Source organism: Vipera berus (genome assembly GCF_964194415.1).
Source record: "Vipera berus genome assembly, chromosome: 8".
In the NCBI taxonomy this organism is placed as follows: Eukaryota; Metazoa; Chordata; class Lepidosauria; order Squamata; family Viperidae; genus Vipera; species Vipera berus.
The window spans coordinates 5,966,982-5,987,069 of record NC_138211.1 but is presented as its reverse complement, the minus strand read 5'-3'; the positions used below and the strand labels follow the sequence as shown (position 1 = coordinate 5,987,069).

The 20,088-nt window shown below is 41.1% G+C and overlaps 1 protein-coding gene across 1 annotated transcript in view; it reads left to right on the top strand.

Annotated features, from left to right (window-relative positions):
• Positions 1 to 20,088, top strand: part of NTM (neurotrimin) — a gene marked incomplete at its 3' end in the record, with an annotated part of 577,786 nt that overhangs the window by 533,851 nt on the left and 23,847 nt on the right.

Here is a 20,088-nt window from a genome sequence, read left to right as displayed (position 1 = left end):
TAGGAATAGAATAGAATAGAATAGAATAGAATAGAATAGAATAGAATAATAATAGAATAGAATAGAATAGAATAGAATAGAATAGAATAGAATAGAATAGAATAGAATAGAATAGAATAGAATAGAATAGAATAGAATAGAATAGCAGAGTTGGAAGGCACCTTGGGGGTCTTCTGGTCCAACCCCCTGCTCAGGCAGGAAACCCTATACCATTTCAGACAGTCCAGGTGTTATTTCTGTAAGTTGTCTGGAGTCACGGTGAGTTGGGCGGCCGTATAAATTGTCTCAAACCAATAAATAAATATCTTTACGCATGAGTGGTCAAAAGGCAGCATTTAAAGCCCATTTTGAATTTCGAGATTATGCCCAGCAACATTGCTATTCCTTGTGATATTTCATTCGCTCCTTAAGCCCCTTTAGAACTGGCGCCTTCCTATCCGTTGAAATTAATTAGGCTGAGCTGCAGAACAAGCCCTTTCCTTCTTGATCATCTCGCTTGATCCCCTGCTTCTGTCCCCGTTCCTCTCCTGAGAGAGATCTCTTTTCAAAAAAAACCTTGCTTTATTCCTGCGATAGAGCTCCCGATTGCAATTCATAGACTTGCATAGATGGAAGGGATGAAGAAGATGGTTCCCCGGAGGCTGGAGCTCATATGTTTTCTGACTGCTGAATTGCCATTATACTTTGCTGTTGCTTTTCATTTCTTCTTCTTTTTTCTCTGCCACACTATGGGAAAAATATCATGCCATTCTCTGCACTGCTTCTTTCTTTAATCCTCCCAGTCTCAAATCCACAGCAGGGAGGGGAGGGGAGAAAAGGAAGAACATCAGCATTTATTCCCTTAGTTTGCCTTTAATTAATGAGTCTTGTTGAAATAAAGTTTATTTATGAGTTTCTCAGCCCTTGTTTTTAGGCCCAGTATTTTTTGGTGGTGGGTGGGTGGGGGGCGTCATGAGATAGCTAAACCCTCTTGGGAAAAGAGGAATTTTAAGAATGAGGTGAGGAATCTCATCCAGGAACAAGCTGGTTTCTTTTGCCTGCATTTCATTAGGAAGCGGCGGCGTTTCTGAGTATCTGCTTACAGCGGCCCCAGCTGCCTGTTCTATTTAGATAAGGGCACAAATTTCATTGCAAGCTTTCTTTTTTTCCAGGAAAGAAATGAGGGGAGAATTGTACACTAGAATTAGGAAGTAAAAGATCCAGATTTTTAACTCTGGTTAATTCTGCTGTTGTGAAATCAATGCTAAGTGGTATTAATATCATTGGAAGTGCGATGGTCAGTAACAACAGGAAGGTTTTGTTTTGAAATGTCTATCTGATGTTCCAAGACTTTGCATTACATCAAAATGCATAGTAGATCTATGTATTTATCATCACTCTGTCATTAGACTATCACTCTATCACTCTATCACTCTATCTATCTGTCTGTCTGTCTGTCTGTCTATCTATCTATCTATCTATCTATCTATCTATCTATCTATCTATCTATCTATCTATCTATCTATCTATCTATCTATCTATCTATCTATCTATCTATCTATCTATCTATCATATCTCTCTCTCCATCTATTATCTAATCTATCTATCTATCTATCTATCTATCTATCTATCTATCTATCTATCTATCTATCTATCTATCTATCTATCTATCTATCTATCTATCTATCTTTGTATCTATCTATCTTCTGTCATCTATCATCTCCATCTATCTGCCTGCCTGCCTGCCTGTCTGTCTTTCTGTCTATCCATGTGTCAAAAATTAAGTAAAGTCCCTTCAAGTTGAACTTGAGAGGACACTTCGATGTAGTTTTCTTGATCCTTCAGTTTAAGGGGATGAGTTCAAATCCCTGTCTGTGCTTTGACAGAAGAAACTGACCTGTGAAAACTTGATTGGTTGGGACTCATTGTGGGATTCATCACAACAGATTGCCCTGTAGCTTCAGGTGAAACGCCCCCCCCCCTTTCTCTTGGTTTTTATTTTGGCAGGCTTTTCATTTACTAGGCTCAACTGATCTTTTCCCCCCCTCAAAGCTGACAGCTCCCAAGTGAACTAACAACACCCCCCCCATCATTGCTGTTGGGTTTATAAATTATTACAAGTAATATATTTCTTTAAGAAAGGTAAGATGTAGCCACTAGATCCATAGAATGCTGAAATTAAAAGACCAATGGGGCATTTATCTCAGTCCCGTTTTCCTATCGGTGATTTTTAATTCTTTAATTCTTCTTTCTCCTCTTTTAGAGAAGCTTTCTTCTTCTCCCTGATTCTCTTTGGATATGCTGGGATGGCTATTTCAAGAATTCTCAGCCGCTAAGGTCCTCTGAGAATGTTGAGAACTACAGTCCCAGAATATATTTAAGGAAGTTCAGTTGATGGATAGCTGTCTTAAGAGAATCAACTTCCCAACCTGGTGATGAAGAACTTGAGGGCCATTTCCAGAAGGAAGTTCTGTACTTCAGTATATTTCCCTTGTAACATACAAATGAAGCTTGAGCCGTGGAGCTTGGACATTGCCCCAGTCTCTCCCTCTGTTCCAACTGCAGATGTTCAAAGGTGACTTAGCAAAGACTCTAATTCTGTAGGAATTCTGAAAAACAGCGGATGGCACAGGCTGAGCTTTCAACTTCCAGATAAATGCTTTTTTAATTTAAAAAGAGCAAGCTTCTCGCTACCTGCCAAAATGAGTCTTGAACTCTTGGCAGCCCAACCCACATCCAACCGTCCTTACCATCTGTACTAATTTAGTTTCCACCAAGCAAATAACAAAATAGGGAAAACCTGCAAGGCATAGCTTCTGGAATTCTTTTGAGTCATCCCTTGGGTTGTGGGTAGGAAAGCACGAAGGTCGTGTCTACCTTCTGATCCCTTACTTAGTGGTCTGTTCTGGTCCGTGTGACCAGGAGGGAGGTGGGCATAGAATGGAGCAACTGACGACATTCTAAGCCATTTCCAAATGACTTTCCTATAACAATGTGTTGAGGAAAAAATGTTAGATTTTTTTTCCCCTGCTGGATCCTGGGTCACTTTCAGACTTGACCTTACTTTGGCTGGCTTCTTTCCTACCTCCCCACCACCACCTCCCATCTCCAGCTATCATTAAGTCCTGGTCTGTTCTGTTTTCAGAGTTATAGTACCAATGGGCAGACAGAGTCCTGTCCTTCCCTCAAATACACACACAAACACTTATGATTGTGGATACAATAGGAGAAGCAGCCTAGAACGAAGGAGAAATTTCCTAACATTGAGAACAATTAACCCGTGGAACGGCTTGCCTTCAGAGGTTGTGGGTGCTCCATCACTGGAGGCTTTTAAGAAGAATCTGGACAGCCACTTGTCTAGAATGGCATAGGGTCACCTGCTTGAGGCGGGGGTTGGACTTGAAGACCTCCAAGGTCCCTTCCAGTTCTGCTATTCTGTTAATTTCTTTCTCACTCTGTGTTCAGTTGGAATCCAGAAAAATGCATGTGTGAATTGGTTGTGGGAAGAGGAAGAACAAGGCCTGAAGTCTACATGTAGTCCTCAATTTAAAGCCTTTTGTGCAGTGACCATTCAAAGTTGCAACGGCACTGAAAAGTTTGACTTATGCCCATTTTTCACACTTACAACACTGCAGCATCCCCGTGGCCACCTGATTTAAATTTGGATGCTTGACAATTGGTTCAAATTTATGACGGTTGCAGTGTCTCGGAATCATGTGACCATCTTTTGCAACCTTCTGACAAGCAAAGCCAATGGGCAAGCCCTGGGGAACTAGCATGCATTAATGATGGTTGACAGTGTCCTGGGATCACGTGATCACCCCTTGTAACCTTCCCATCCAGCTTCCAACAAGAAAAGTCAATGGGGGAGGTCAGATTTGCTTAATGACTGCATGGTTCACTTAACTGGGGGGGGAGGCAAAGTTCACTTTACAACTGTCTTAGCAATGGAAATTTGGGGTCCACCGGGATGGCGAGTTGAGAAGTACATGAAGAGGGGCGATGCAGAAGGAGCTTTAGGTGGCAAATGGCATCTTCCCCTGGCCTGACTGAAGAACAGAGAGTCAAAGAATAGAAGAATAAAAACTTTATTGTCACTTTAAATGTACACTAGTCAGCATGCATTCAGATGAAATTCCATTGCATTCAGTTCTCAAAAAGAAAAAAAAACCATTATGCATATACCCACATGCCCACACATATGTGACACAGAGAAACATCGCAGTCTAGTTCGAATGTACGCACATACATGGTTAAAAAAAAAAGAATCCTGCAAATTTACAAGAGGGATGGCATAAGGTAGAGGTCCCCAACCTTTTGGCCACCAGGGACCAGGTCTGTGGAGAAAAGTTTTTCCACGGACCGGAGAGTGCATCTCATGGATGGGCTTTTGCTTGTTTGTGTGGACTGGTTGCTGGCATGCCGCAGCCCAGTACCGGTCCATGGACCGGGGGCTGGGGACCCCTGGCATAAGGAACAAAGCTGTTCCAGAATCTAGTAGTTCTGCTATAAAGGCAGAGGCAGGACAATGGAGAGAAAAAAGTCATCGGTATATCTCCTTTTCTGGGGAATAGATGCAAAATAAAAGGCGTTGTCAGCCAGTCAGCTGTAAAAGAACAAGCAACAGATGGATTTCAATAAAAGGAATGAACATCAATATTTCTTAGCTGAGAAGAGATGCAAAGCAAAGAAATGGCTTGTTTGACTATTCACAGCGGGAAACTTCCGAGGACTTTGAAGCTTAAAAAAGAGGAGGTGGGGGGAAGCTCCACTTCCTCACAATCAAATCATAATGGGAGATTTGCCAGCTGTATTTCAATAGTTCTGACATTCTGAAGGCTCCGAGTAGATAAAACAAATTAAGAGAATAAATAGAATTTAAAACTGGAATAAAACACTAGGATACGCAGTCAGGCAAATCTTCATTTAAGCTGTAATCCCATCAAGATAAATTCCTATTAAAACCGGTGAGATTTTCCTCTTGGAGAAATGTCATTAGGATTATCCTTGACCCCAATAAGCCAGCTGAAACAATGGCTTCATTCCCACAACATATATTATCTGGTTATTGAGTTAACAATTTGGTCAGTATATGGAACCAAAGGCTCACCAGACAAATCAGATTTGCACCACACGTTAAGCTAGAAAACAAATCCAGTTAACAATAACTAAAAATTAGTCTTTATCCGCTAGGGCTTTAAACGATGTGGTTAGGAGTGTTGTGTAAACACGACAGCTGACTTTTTAAGTACACTCTGACACTGATTTTACTGGAGTCCCAAATTCTTTTTCAGCTATTATTAATTAGCCTGACGTGGATATAATAGCATACAGTTGCATAGTGGTAGTTCTCAACTTAACAATCTCATCTGGGACCAGAACTTCCAATGTTAAGCAAGGTGACTGTATCACGTCCAGTTCTATGATCTCTTTTTTTTTGTCATGGTTAAGCAAATCACTACAGTTGGTAAGTGAATTGTGTGGTTGTTAAATGAATTTAGCTTCCCACATTAACTTTGCATGTTAGTGTGATGTCTCCCTTGCATGATTCCTCAGATACCTCCTCAGATGTCAGCTTGGGAGAGGATGAGGATGAGCCAATTCCTGGCACATGAGGAACTGAGTTGATTGATGGCTCTGAATGGCTGGCTAGAAGGGTGTTGGCTGAGGTTCCAGCTGAGGAAAGCTTGTGGTTGGCTGATGGCCAGTGAAGAGGAGGAGGACTGCCTTCTGCACTTGGTCCAAGAACACATAGAGAAAAGGCAGGAGCAGAGAAAGTCAGCCAGACTACTCGAGAGGAGAGGGTCCTGCCCATCTTGATGGGCTGCACCGAAAGCTATTTATAACAGCAGATAGAGGGGAGGTGTGGCTGGGAACAACATGTTTGCTTCCTAGCTGTGTGATTGTTTGTGGTGATTGGGACAGTTTTGGGTTTATGGTAAAGGGAATTGCTGGGGAATATTAATAAATTCACTAGACCACAATGTTGCGTTCAGTGCTGATGGGGCTCAAGGTTGACTCAGCCTTCCATCTTTCCGAAATTGGTAAAATGAGGACCCAGATTGTGGGGGGGGAAATATGCTGACTCTGTAAAACTGCTTAGAGAGAGCTGTAAAGCACTATGAAGCGGTATATAAGTCTTAAGTGCTATTGCTATTGCTATTTTGTGTTTTTCTGCATTCTCGATCAGCTAGAGTAGGGGTCCCCAATCCCTGGTCCATGGACCGGTACCAGGCTGCAGCATGCCAGCAACCGGTCCGCACAAACAAGCAAAGCCCCATTCGCAGGATGCAGACAGCACACAAAACCACACACTCTCCGGTCCACGGAAAAAGCTCTCTCCACGGAACCGGTCCCTGGTGCCCAAAAGGTTGGGGACCTCTGAGCTAGAACATCTCACACGTTTATTCTCAAAACCCTTTGTGAGATATAGGTTACTCAAAACAAGAGATCATCAGAAAAGTTACAGTTCAGCGGTACTAATAACCACCAGATAATTGCCACCATCCAATTTCATCACTGGAAAATTACATCCTAATATTGTCACAAAAAGAAATGATATCCTGTATGCCTCTCTATGTTGATCTACAAATCTAAAAAGTATGTTAGATCTCTTTTGGGGTAAAACAATATATATATATTTAAAAAAAACCAATTAGGGGTACTGCCAATGGGGTATATCTCACTATGGACTATTAGTAATCATTCAGTGAGCACTTCAGTTTTTCCTTCATTACATTTATGCTGCTTTTCATTATCAATGTTGTTTAATGTCTGTATTTACGATTCACATTTGGACGGAGGGCAACTACAGAGTGCCATGTGAAACGAATAACCCTTCATTTTAAGATGTCACTCGAAGCAACAAGTTCTTGCAGTGCTAATTTTTATTACCAGGAGGCACCTGTAAATTGGCTTTGAATTGCTGTAGGGATTGTAATTAAATAGTTAGTCTTTTGCCTCGGGAAAAAAAAGAAGCAATCTTTCATGGATTTCCTTTTACTAATCTTGAATCAGCGGCTGTCAACTTCGGCTACGGTAGTGTAAAGATTTATAGACCTTCGAGGTGAGTATTGACCATTGAGAAGCTACCTTAATGTTCACCTTGAAGGACAATAAATTTTGCTATCGATTAAAGCTGAATGCCAATGGCTATATCGCTGTAAACATTTTAATAAAATTATCTCCATAATATATTTAGCTTCCAAAGCAGGTGCGGAGTTCTCATTTCGGATAGGAGAGAGATACAATCCAGAATGTTTTAAGGAAGTGCGGATGTCAGGTAGGGTTGCTGTAGATATGTAGAACTTCAAAATATGAAGCATCTCTTTGCATCTCTCCATCTAGCCCAGGAGTAGGCAACCTTGGCTCTTTTATGACTCATGGACTTCAACTCCCAGAATTCGTGAGCCAGCTGGCTCAGGAATTCTGAGAGTTGAAGTCCATGAGTCATAAAAGACCCAAGGTTGCCTACCCCAGACGCCAAAGGTGCACGGAGCACTGTTACCTTCCCACTGTAGTGGTCCCTATTTTTCTACTTGCATTTTTGCGTGCTTTCGAACTGCTAGGTTGGCAGAAGCTGGGACGAGTAACGAGTAACAGGCGCTCACTCTGCTACGCGGCACTCCGGAGTCGATCTGCCAAACTGCCGACCTTCTGATCGACAAGCTCAGCGTCCTAACCCACTGAACCACCGCGTCCCATACACACACACACACACACACACACACACACACACACATATATATATATATATATTTATTTGTTATATTAAAACAATATATATATATATTGTTTTCTCATGAAAACAGAAGAAGTCGAGGAGGACAAAATCATGTAGGTCCTGCTTCACCTCTGGAGTCTTGAGAGGTGAAGACATAGAGCTTACCGATTCAGAGAAATACACCAGGGCTCGCTATAGCTTTTGTTCTAATTAGCCAGCATGGGCAGGTGTTGTCACAGCAAGAGGTTGAACCCACCTGGGGTCTGATGAAGAGTTATTCAACTATAGATTCTGCTCTTTGGGAAAATCTGACAGTTTTTCTTTAGAGGGCTTTGTTAGAAGAAGCTGGGAAGATGCCTGTGGGGTGTGAACTTCTCCGGGTCTGAAGATAGGACCAAAGTTACCTCTTACGCATAGGATATAATAAAGAAAGAGTCTAGTGATTTTCAATAGTACAGTTGAGAGTTCCTCCATGTTTTATGAGACGTGAATCATGAACACTCCCCAAAGTAGCTCATTATTTCTCCGTGACTACTTCTTGCTTAGATGAAGAGCTCTATTCCACCTTTTCTTTCTTTTTTTAATACATAATCTGATTGTAAAAACTCCTGTGTTAAATTTGGGAGCTCCTGTGTGCCAACATTATTGCTCTAGTACACAGCTATAACCCCCTACCCTCCAATTTATCCAACCCTTGCTTGATATTGCTTCTGGAACATCTGCTTGTCTGTTGACACTCCCTTCTTCTGACAGATGAGTTCCCATCCAGCAGTTGCCTTGGGAAGCCTCAGGTCCTCCAGCATACATGTGACAGTCCCTTTAATGTACCAACTCTACCTTATCACCATTGCTCCATAGGAGATAGAGCTTTGTTATTTATACTTTTCTCTTCCAGTTCCTCCCCTGCTGTCACTTCCTCTCACCTACCTTTGGAGAGGACACAAAGAACCAAAAGAGATGTCAGTGCTATTAACAAACTTGGCTGGGTTCCTTTGAGTGCATCGATAATTTCATCCTCATTATCCTTTCTTGATTCTGGCACACCGAGGGTCACTTAGCTGGAGGTGCTGAAGAAGGGATTGAGACATGCAAATTGTGTGTTATGTTGCAATCACACACACACACACACGCACACACACACATAAAAAAAACACTTCCAGGAGAATTTTTCTTTTTTGGTTGTGAGGCACATGTGCATATGGGAAATGTAATCAAAAGTTTGATTTTAATTTAATTTAAAAGCAACCCACTCCCCATAACATCAAAGACAATGATAAAAATAAAAGTCCCCATTATACTGTCAATCTATGGAAAGTGGCTATCAAAGAGTCTCTTTCTGAAGGAAGCAACAGCTGTTGGTTAGTTCGCTTTACATATATTTTTGGCTGAGCTGCACAGACCGTTAGATATTTATAGTGCAGCCCTACATATCTCTATTCAGAAGTTATATTAAATTCAGTGAAATGTAGTCTCTGAGAAAAATGTATAGAATTGAAGCCAGGGTCTGGGGGTACAATGGAAGAAAATATATAGAGGGGAATTAAAGGGTTTCCCTCCCCCACCCTGAAATTGGTCATAATAACTAGGTTGCATCTCAAAAAAAAAAAACCAAAGTGGAAAAAAAGTGAAATTTTCTATTTTTTTTTAAAGTAGAAATTAAATATGGGTTTTGCTGCTTTTCCAGCTTCGTGTTAAATTATGTTAGATTCTTTTGCTTGTTGCCCAAGTCTTTTTAAAACATCTCTATTTTGTCTTGTCCATTTTCCTCCAGGTAGGCTTGCTGTTATTATTATTGTTGTTATTGCTTTATTTTTAGTGTCATCTTTCAAGAAACAGGTTTGCAGAGGTCTGTGAATTAGTTGCTTATGGGTGGGCAGATGTGAATTTGCATTGAGAAGAGGAGGAGGAGGAGGAGGAGGAGGAGGTTTATATTACATCCTATTTTCATGGGGTAACTCATTTAGAAATTCCATGTCCATTTACAAGCCCAAGGCAGAGTTTGGAGATGGTAGCAGAACTGGGAGGGTCTGTCAGAAAATCATATTGGTTAGGAGTAATGCTATAGTAGAAATCATTGTTCTTGGGTAAAGAGTGATAGAATGTGGAGATGTTACTCTCTTACAAAACAATGTCTGGTTGGCAATTAACTTAATACAGTTCCCACCAGCACTTTGTCCAATAGAAGAGAATATCCGTAGCTCACGGTTGAACTGTGGAGTCCTTGCTGCTCTCTTGGTTTCCATTATTTCATTACCCGATTAGGTAACATCATCAGCGTGAGCTTTGCTCCCTGTTTATATGCAGTAGACGGCCTGCTGGTGATGCCACTTTTCTCCTGGGTAGTTCCTTGATCAAAGATATTGTTTTCTGCTTGATTGTTTGTCTGGTCTTAATCCCTGCTTATCTGAGTGCTGGTTGCTGGAGATGACGATTTGGAGGGTTGTCGTAATCAAGGCTCATTATAATTAAGGATGGGTCAGGCTTGTGTCTTTGGGTGCAGAGTCTTGCTTAGGAGAAATTAAGACTCTAAATAAAGACTCTAATGCATTTGGATGCATTATCCAAGGAAGTCTTTTGGTAGTAGCTCAGTTCCCTCAAGAGGATGCTTAGGGTATGGAGGAAGGCAACCACAACAGTCATTTACTCCTTACGTTTTCCTAACTGCCTTGCTGAAGGCCCAGAGCTTCTCCACTTGACAGGACAAGTAATCATACGCTATCTTGGAGGCTATCTCACCAGCTGCTGGTAGACCTTGGCCAGCGTACAGCTGCTTCTCTCCCAGAACCATCAGAAGCATCCAAGTCCTTGGTGCAGACCATTAAACGAGGAACAAAAACAGCCACAGGCGAAAGATGGAGACTTGGCCTTACTGTAGGAACTTGGAAAGCCACCAACTTCATGGGAATACTTCCCAACTGTCTGTGCAGACCCACATGGGGAAGGGAAGGGAAATTGAAAGGACCTTTCTAGCATTCTGAACTTTCTGGTATGGATGGGCCCAAGATTTTTCTTTTTTTTTCTTTCTTTTTTTCCAAAAGACAATTGGAGTTTCTGGGTGTTTTTTTTTTAACGTTTCACATCTCATCCAAGAAGCGTCTTCAGTTCTGGATATGACGATGCTGAAAAAAAGTGACTCTACTCCTCGCCCTTAAGACTATGCAGCACCCCCGTGGGGAAGGTTGCAAATGGTGATCACATGACCCCTGGGGTGCTGTAACCCTCATCAATAGTTGCTGGTTACCAAGAGCCAGGATTTCGGTTATGTCGCCACCATTTGCAACCTTTCCAGTCGGTTTCCGACAAGCGAAGTCAATGGGAGGAAACCAGATTCATTTAGCTGCATGATTTGTTTAACAACTTGCAGCGATTCGCTTTTAACAACCATGGCAAAACAGGTCACAAAATTGGGTGCAACACTTTTAACCGCCTTGCTTAGCAACAGAAGCTCTGGTCCCGATAAGTCGAGGACTTCCTGTATTTATTTAGGGTTTTGTTTTGAATGAGCTCTTAGAAGCTTGAAGCCAAATGGGAAGTTGGTGCGTTTCTTTCAAAGGAAATCCAAATAAATTTACAGATTGATGCAGAAATGAAATAGCAAGTAGACATATCTGGATCTGATAAAGACCAGAACTGGAAAGATTTGTCCATCTCCAGTGTAGGCTCAAAGTCTGGCAAATTAGCACAGCTGAGTAAACCAACTCCCTAATCTTACACCCCTCTGTTTCTGCTTACAAAAATGCTTTTGTTTGTTACTTTGAAAGACTGTTTTAATTAGTTATGGTCTGGGTGAGTCACGAAATTAATTCCCAGGAGCAGCAAAAAAAAATTTCCCCTAAGCATTACCTCAAGGGACTGCATAGTATGAATAATAATAATAATAATAATAATAATAATAATAATAATAATAATAATAATAATAATAATAATAATAATAAGGCCTTTTTTTGCAAACAATATTTTTGAAGAGGGCACCATATATTTTCATAGTATGCTGTATATAAAAAAAAAAAGACTGCTTGTGAAATCCACATAACTCTCTCATGTTTCCTGAATTGATTCAGTGCCTCAAACTTGCTGGATTCAGATAATTACCCTTCGTCTTCCTTACCCCCTTTAGCATTTCAAAAAGTCCCAAAGGAAAAGGAATAACAACCTAGATGAGTGGAAGGATGGATGGAGAGAGAGTGTGTGATAGTAGATGGAGGAGGATAGATAGACAGACAGACAGACAGACTGACAGACAGACAGGCAGACAGATAGATAGTTAATAGATGGTAAATGGAGGGGGATAGATAGAGAGATAGAGATAGATAGATAGATAGATAGATAGATAGATAGATAGATAGATAGATAGATAGATAGATAGATAGATAGATAGATAGATAGATAGATAGATAGATGATGGATGGATGGATGGATGGATGGATTGATTGATAGGTAGGTAGGTAGGTAGGTAGATAGATAGATATGGATAGATGGATAGATAGACAGACTGACAGACAGACAGACAGACAGATAGACAGATTCCCATGGGCTTCCTCAATCCAAGGTCTTCTACCAGAGGCCTAGGAGTTTTGAAGTTCTACACTGGATCTTAGCTGTTCCTAGCACTGCACTTTTCTGGAAAGGAAGCTTGGTGTCAGAATCCATTTATATCCCATTCATAAATGTATGTCTAAAATATTATACCCTTCCCTGGATTCTGCCATTTTCCCGAGGGGAGAAGAGAAGGTGTCTATTCAGCCTGCCTGTAGGCTGTCTTCAAAGACCAGGGAAAACCTTTGGAACTGAGGACAACAAAGGGAGGGAAGGGAGAAGGAGATCTGGTTTGTATCTCCATTTGAATCTGAAAAGGAAGGAGGCAATAGTCATAAAGGCACGGGAAGATCCCTCTTTCCCACGAAAGGGTTTGACACCTAAGTTTAATTGATGTGGGTCTGACCAAATGGGTTTGAGGGGAGGGGGTTGAACCGGGAACTCTTTATAAAGTATCAAAGTGTAACACAATGCCAGATCCTGTCTTGTATTTCCACAACCGATCATGTCCTAGTAAAAACTCCTTTTGGACAAGACCTGGCTCCAAGAGTTCTTTATTTTCCTAACATGTGGATTTGGGTGGGTCCTGACACTTGGATGCCCTTCTCCTAGCTTAGGAGTCACAATCTGATCCTGTCTGGTTCCTCCTTCAGCCCTGGTACTTCTCCAGCTTCTCTTACTACTTGTTCCTGCTGTTGCTGTCATTGTGCACCACCACATCTGCCCCCATCACTGTCTTCTGGTCCTTGTCTACTACCACAGCATCTGCTTGTTTGGACAGCACCTGCCTGTCTATCTGGATCTGGGAATCCCAGAGGATCTTACCCGGCGTCCTTCTCTGGAATCTCCCATCTAGACTTGGAAGAATCTAGCCCATACACTGTGCAGATGTTCCTGAACAGAATGCCTGCTACTTTGTTGGGCCATTCAGTGTATGACACAGAAACACAAACATACAGACAGAGGGAGGGAGGGAGAGGGAGATGGAACGGAACATCTCTGAGTAGACGTGGAACCTCCCTGGAATGCAGAATGTGAAGCTGCTGATGACTGATCCCATAAAGAATGGGATTTTGTTCTGTAGAAATGGAAAAGTCCAAGCCTGTGGTTGTTCAAAGTTTATATGATGCCACTGGGAAAAGTTCTGAATTACGTTACAGTGAGAGGTCATCAAAATATGGATGACTTAAGCAGAATATGTAGAAATGTCGATAGCTTGCTTCTTCAGAGGATTTTTCTGTTCTCCCTTCTCATTCTCTCATCTGTGCACATATTATTTTCAAAGGCGCTGGCAATGCATACTCAAAATTCCCTTCAGTCATGCTGGCTGAGAATTCTAAAGCATTTATGGAAAATTAAGTTATGGAAATCTTAGTCAGTTAATCACACGTCTTATCTGATTACTTGATTCAGTATTTGATTAAAGTTGAAATCTGATGTCCTATTAATAAGGGGCAAACCCAACAGAGTTTGCCCATATAGGAATTGAGTTGTATAGGGGCACGTTCTAAATTGTCACTAATTTCTGTGGTTGTCTGAACACTCACCAAATAATTGTTCCTATAATATTACATTTAAGTAAAATTCCCCCCTCCCCCCAAAAGGAAGTATGAACAAAAATTAAAAGCTGGCAGAAGAACGTGTGATCAGATTAGTATTTCTGTATCTTCTTAATATTCTTAATATTTAAAATAGCAGTTTACATTGTAGCTAATTAGGGAATATGCAATAATAAATAATGATATATCTGGTTCTGTGGATTTGATTTTAATTTCCAGTATGCCAGTGTAAAGAGCATTAATCAGGCAGTAATTAAATCTGTAGCATTATAGTGTTGTGTAAAGCAACGCCTTACATAAAAATCACCACTCAGTGTTTATTTATAAATCTGTATAAATTTAAAAAGATGGAATTCACAAGCACCACTATTAAGACTTTATCCTCTAAGAATTCCAAAAGCATCTGTTGATGTTGCCATGCAGGAGAGGAACAAAACGAAGCAAACGACGGTCTTGAGTGCCATCACTGATGGTCCACCTCTTTTTTCAGAGAGAAGGAAGAGATACAGGCAGTCCTCACTTAATGACCAACCATTTGGTGACTGTTAAAATTTACGATGTCCCCTTAGGACCTGGTTCAGGAGTTCCAAAAGCAGCGTTGCCATCACTACCCCACGATCACTGATCTGCCCTTTACCTATCTCTTTTCACCTCTGGGAAGATGTTAGACTAGCAGTAGCACTGATGGTATTAACCTAGTTGGGTAATGAAATGGCTGCAACAAAACAACCAAGCTCAGACAGCATCAAGGACCCCACCATTCTCCTCCTCCTCCTCCTCCTCCTCCTCTTCCTCCTCCTTCTCTTCCTCCTCTTCCTCCTCCTCCTCCTCCTCCTCCTCCTCCGCCTCCTCCTCCTCCCTCAAATACTGGAAGACTGCTATCATGTCCCCCCTGGTCCTTCTTTTCATTAAACTAGACATGCCCAATTCCAGCAACCGTTCCTTGTATGTTTTAGCCTCCAGTCCCCTAATCATCTTTGTTGCTCTTCTCTGTACTCTTTCCAGAGTCTCAACATCTTTTGTACATCGTGGTGATCTTCATTCCCCTCCTGTAGGTAAACAAATGTTTCTTCCAGGCTTGGATTACCTGATGGATCCCAGTAGTCATAACCAGCACCTGTGACCTGTTGCATTTTCCTGGAACCTGGACTGTGTTTACAGACTGTTTACTTAACCTCTGGCTTAGTTCTCAGACTCCAATCTATGTGTTTGCCCGCATTCCTAGTGGCTGCTGATATATGAGATGCATCCCCAAGTCTCTCAACAAAGATTCCTCTTATAAATAGGCAAAAACAGGCAGCGGCCATGGGACCAGAGTCTTTTAGCAATTATTTTCAAAATACGCCTTCCTTCACGGACAGATAAGAGGTCTGCTAGCGTCCAGCAGGGTATGCTGCAGAAAAAGACTGTATTAAATCTCATTTTACAAGGGGCAAAGAGGGGAAAGATAATAATGTATTCCAGACACTGAAACTTAGCAAATAAATGCTTAGCTTGAAAGTGGATGCATGTTTGATTTGGTACCCCACACCCTTAAACTGTCTCCACTGGATGGAGATTTTAAAAGCTTTTGGCTTTAGATTATATTTACTGATGGGATGAAGAACAAAATATGGCTTTGCTTTAAAGGTTGAGCAACAATAGCAACTTCTCAGCGACCATAAGGAAATCTCTTCCTTATGGTCTCCATTTCCTCTGGCAATTGTATCCCCCCCCCTTTTTTTTTTGGTGATGCTCTGCCTATGTTGAAAGCAGCAGTAGGAGAAGAAAAGAGGAAAATCTGTTAGGAAGTGTCTCCATCATTTTACATCCTTCATCAAGGCACATGAAATGCAAATAGCAATATTCCTTCCTTCCTTCCTTCCTTCCTTCCTTCCTTCCTTCCTTCCTTCCTTCCTTCCTTCCTTTCCTTGCCTTTCCAGATTTCTCCCCCCTCTTGTCTTTCATCCTTTCCTCCTCCCTCTACCTTCCTTCCTTCCTTCCTTCCTTCCTTCCTTCCTTCCTTCCTTCCCCCCTTCCTTCCTTCTCCCTCCATTTCCTCCCTCCCTCTTTTTCTCACACAGGTAAAGAGATAGAGAATATTTTGGGAAAATGCAGCAAAGCAGCTTTTGGAGAGTTGGGGTGAGCATTGAAAAAAGAAGCTGATGTCAGACAGTTTCTCATTAAAAAGCCTTCTGAGAAATGTAGGCTGACTCTGAAAGTAATTAAAGAAGGCACTCAATTAGATTATATGGGAACAGAGAGAAAAGGGGGGATCTGATGGTTAGTTTATCCTAAGGCCAAAAACATGATTGGTTGACGTGGTTATAAAGTCCTAGTAAGGATTAGGGTGATTTACAATTCCCGTGTCCTACAGAAAGGTATTGAAAGAGGAAGAGAAGTGTGTATTTTCACCCTGCAGAGTACTTAATGCAGAAGTCTCCAACCTAAGCAACTTTAGGACATGTGGACTTCAGCACCCAGAATTCTCCAGCCAGCCAAGGTTGGTGACTCCTGACTTAAAAGGTGAAAAGGATTATCTGGAATATAGATACCTTTATCTTTCCTTAGATCACTGGGAATTTTGTTTGGCATTCTCCCAAAAAACATGTTCCACATACCTCAACTTACTATTCTGCAGTTCTTTGTTATCCAGGTCAGGGATCTTCAAACTTGGCCCTTTTATGACTTGTGGACTTCAACTCCCAGAATTCCTCAGCCAGCATGCATGGTTGAGGAATTCTGGGAGTTGAAGCCCACAAGTCATAAAAGGGCCATGTTTGAAGACCCCTGACCTGGATGATAACAAAGAACTGCTCTAGACAGTGCCTGAGATTATTGGAGGTCACATGAACCCAGGTGACATGAACCCAGGACATTGCAACTGTCATAAATACGAACCAGTTGCCAAGCAACAGGCTTTTGACCATGTGATCATGAGGAAGCTGCAACAATTGTAAATGTGAAAAAAATGGTCATAACTCCCATTTTTAGTGCCGTTGTAAACATCTAATGCTCTCTAAAGAACTGTCATAAGTTGAAGACTAACCTTGGCTCTTTTATGACTCGTGGACTTCAACTCCCAGAATTCCTGAGCCAGCACAGCTCAGCTTGGAAATTCTCCCTTTCCCCTCAGCTTGGCTGGCTCAGGAATTCTGGGAGTTGAAGTCAACAAGTCATAAAAGAGCCAAGGTTGCCTACCCCTGGTATAGGTCTATCATGGAGTTGTTTTGTCTGTTTGAGCTCAAAACTGGAGATTGATGTGGGAAGTGTCCAAAACAGGGAACACATTTCTTGTTACGCTATTTTTGCCTAATATGTGTGGGTTCCTCTCCACTCCCAAATAAATTTCAGAAGTCTCTTGAGAAACCCCAGAGAATCTATCTTTATAGGGTCCCCTTGAGAATTAGTGCGGAATTTATCCACAGGACACAACTGGGTGGAGTAGTTATTTCTGACTTAAGTGAACCCATTCATCTGTTTCATTATTTCCTTGTGAAAGAACAGACTGAGAAGTTAATTGAGTAACTAATTCTGAAAGAATTATCCAGGAAACCAAGTGAGTTTCTCCTGCAAAGCCTCTTAATCTTTTTTTTTTTTTTTGTAAGCTAGAGGACAAATCACATTGGAGGAAGCTTGGGGATTTACAGTACATTATATCATTCCAAAATCACATTTTTTTTAAAAAAATGATATGTTTTATGAAAAGATAGCTTTCTATTATTGACAGCCTTGAGAAAGAGAGATGAAAGTCTCTGGATTATAAACATGTCCTACAAATTAGCCCTTTTGTGTTATTTGAAATGAAGATTTTGGTATAGCAAACGTGTGTTAAAAGGTATGCCGTTATTTAAACAACAATTATTTAAATGTCAGGGCATTGCAAAAAGATATGTTTGCCACTGCAGTGTAGGAAAGAACAAGACAAAGGTGATTTGGGTTCCTTCCTATTTTTTCCAATAGTTAGTGGGGACATTTAATTTCTCTGAAGATTTGCTTCTCTCAGCAACTTGTGGGAGAGAAAAAAATAAGTTGTGAAAAAAAATGAAAGCTATAGGATCCATCATGATTCTCTCTGTAAGAGACCTAGTTGATACAGCACTCTATCTATCTATCTATCTATCTATCTATCTATCTATCTATCTATCTATCTATCATCTATCTACCTATCATCTATATCTATTTGTCTCTATTATTAGATTTTTATCTCACCTTTATTACTTTATAAGTAACTCAAGATGGCAAATATTTCTAATACTCCCTTCCTCCTATTTTTCCCCACAACAACCCTGTGAGGTGGGTTGGACTGAGAAAGAGTGATTGGTCCAAAGTCACCCAGCCAGCTTCCATGCCAAAGAAGTGGGACTAGAACTCACAGTGCACCCTGGTGATTGACCCAAAGTCACCCAGCCAGCTTTCATGCCTCAGATAGAACTAGAACTCACAGTTTCCTGGTTACTAGGCCAGCACTTTAACCACTAGGTCAAAGTGGTGTTATAATTGACACGGTAAGACATCAGAAAGCCAGAATTTCAGTTACACCTTAAAGCATTGTGTATTTTGGGACATTGCTGGTGAGATAATTTTACCTCCTGTTACTACTAGCTGAGTTACACCTGTGTGTATGTCTTTGTGGGAGATGTGTAAACCTCCTCTCTGCCATTGTCATCCATTGGCAGAAAACAGCTGTCCAGAGCTAATTTATTTCCTAATGCTGCAGCAATGTTAATTCATAATTTACACTGGTAATTCGAGCTATTATTAATTTCAGATGGTGTAGGGCAAGCCTAATTAAAATATGACACCAATTGCCACACATATGTACCAAGGACTACCATTTAAAATTAATGGGAATATTAAGTGTGACACTGGTCTCAGACAGTCTTTGCTCAGTAATTACATCATTATGGCTGCAAATATTTGATAAAAGAAGATGGAGTGGACTGAAATAAATAAATAAGACAACGCTATCTGTCTTCTCCTTTTGAACCAACCTCTTACAATCCTTATGATCCTTCTCTCCTTCCTCCCTTTCTTCCTGCACCAGTTTTTTTGATTCCATATTTGATTTATTCTCTTCTGATGTCAGAGATCAAGGCTGTTTTGAATAAGTGAACAAAGCTGGGGTGTACAGCCTGTGATTTTTACCTCTCTCTACACACAGCTTCGCTCACAAAAACAGACAGATTCGTTGCATTAACAAGTTAGAAATATATATATATATATATATATATATATATATATATATATATATATATATATATATATATATATATATATATATATATATATATATATATATATATATATAAGTGTGTGTGTGTGTGTGTGTGTGTAGATCTTTGGTCATTTGGGTTTTTTCCCACGTAAAATTGGAGGTATCAGGACAACGTTTCGACGAAATCTCATCCGTCATCCTCAGGCTGGTGACTTCAGCTTCCTTCTTCTGGGAGAAGTGTCACACTTCTGAGGATGACGGATGAGATTTCGTCGAAATGAATTTTCAAGCAGTCTGTGCGAATGGAATGTGTGGATGTATGTATTCGGGGAGACTTTGGGGAACGGTTGTACTATATTAAAGAAAATATTTTGATTCTGATGCATTTTAACTCTCTACTCCAGACCTGGCCATTTTACAGTCCCTGGGCCTCATCCTGCCCTTTGGCTGTGCTTGTCCAGACCACGTGAAGTCAGTCAGAAATTAGAAATCAAATGTGAATAAGTGTACAGCATGCACACAATACAACTGCATGGCTTTTATTTTGAAGGCAACTATTATTTTTTTTGGTCAATTTATGTATGTATATGTGTGTGCCTGCACACCTTCTCAGCCCTATTGGTTTAGTCCAGGGGTAGGCAACCTTGGCTCTTTTATGACTCGTGGACTTCAACTCCCAGAATTCCTGAGCCAGCCATGCTGAGGGGAAAGGGAGAGGTTTCCATGCTGAGTCATGCTGGCTCAGGAATTCTGGGAGTTGAAGTCCATGAGTCATAGAAGAGCCAAGGTTGCCTGCTCTATGCCAATGAGGATGCGCATGTGCTCATGAGCACCCGCCGGCCGTTTCCACAGCTCAGTTGCAAAAAGTCATCAAGGCCCACTGGTTGGGGACCCCTGACTTAGCTGATCTATCCAGGGTAAAATTGCAATCCAAACAGAAAGCAGAAGCAGCTTTATTTTGGAGAAGGGGAGGATTAAAGTCAAGCAGCATAAGACCCCAAAAGGCCCATCAGAAGAGAACAACCCTTCTCATTGTCTTTGCAACAACCCCCATTCTAGAAAATGTGTCTTTCTTGGATTACCCATGTTCAAAA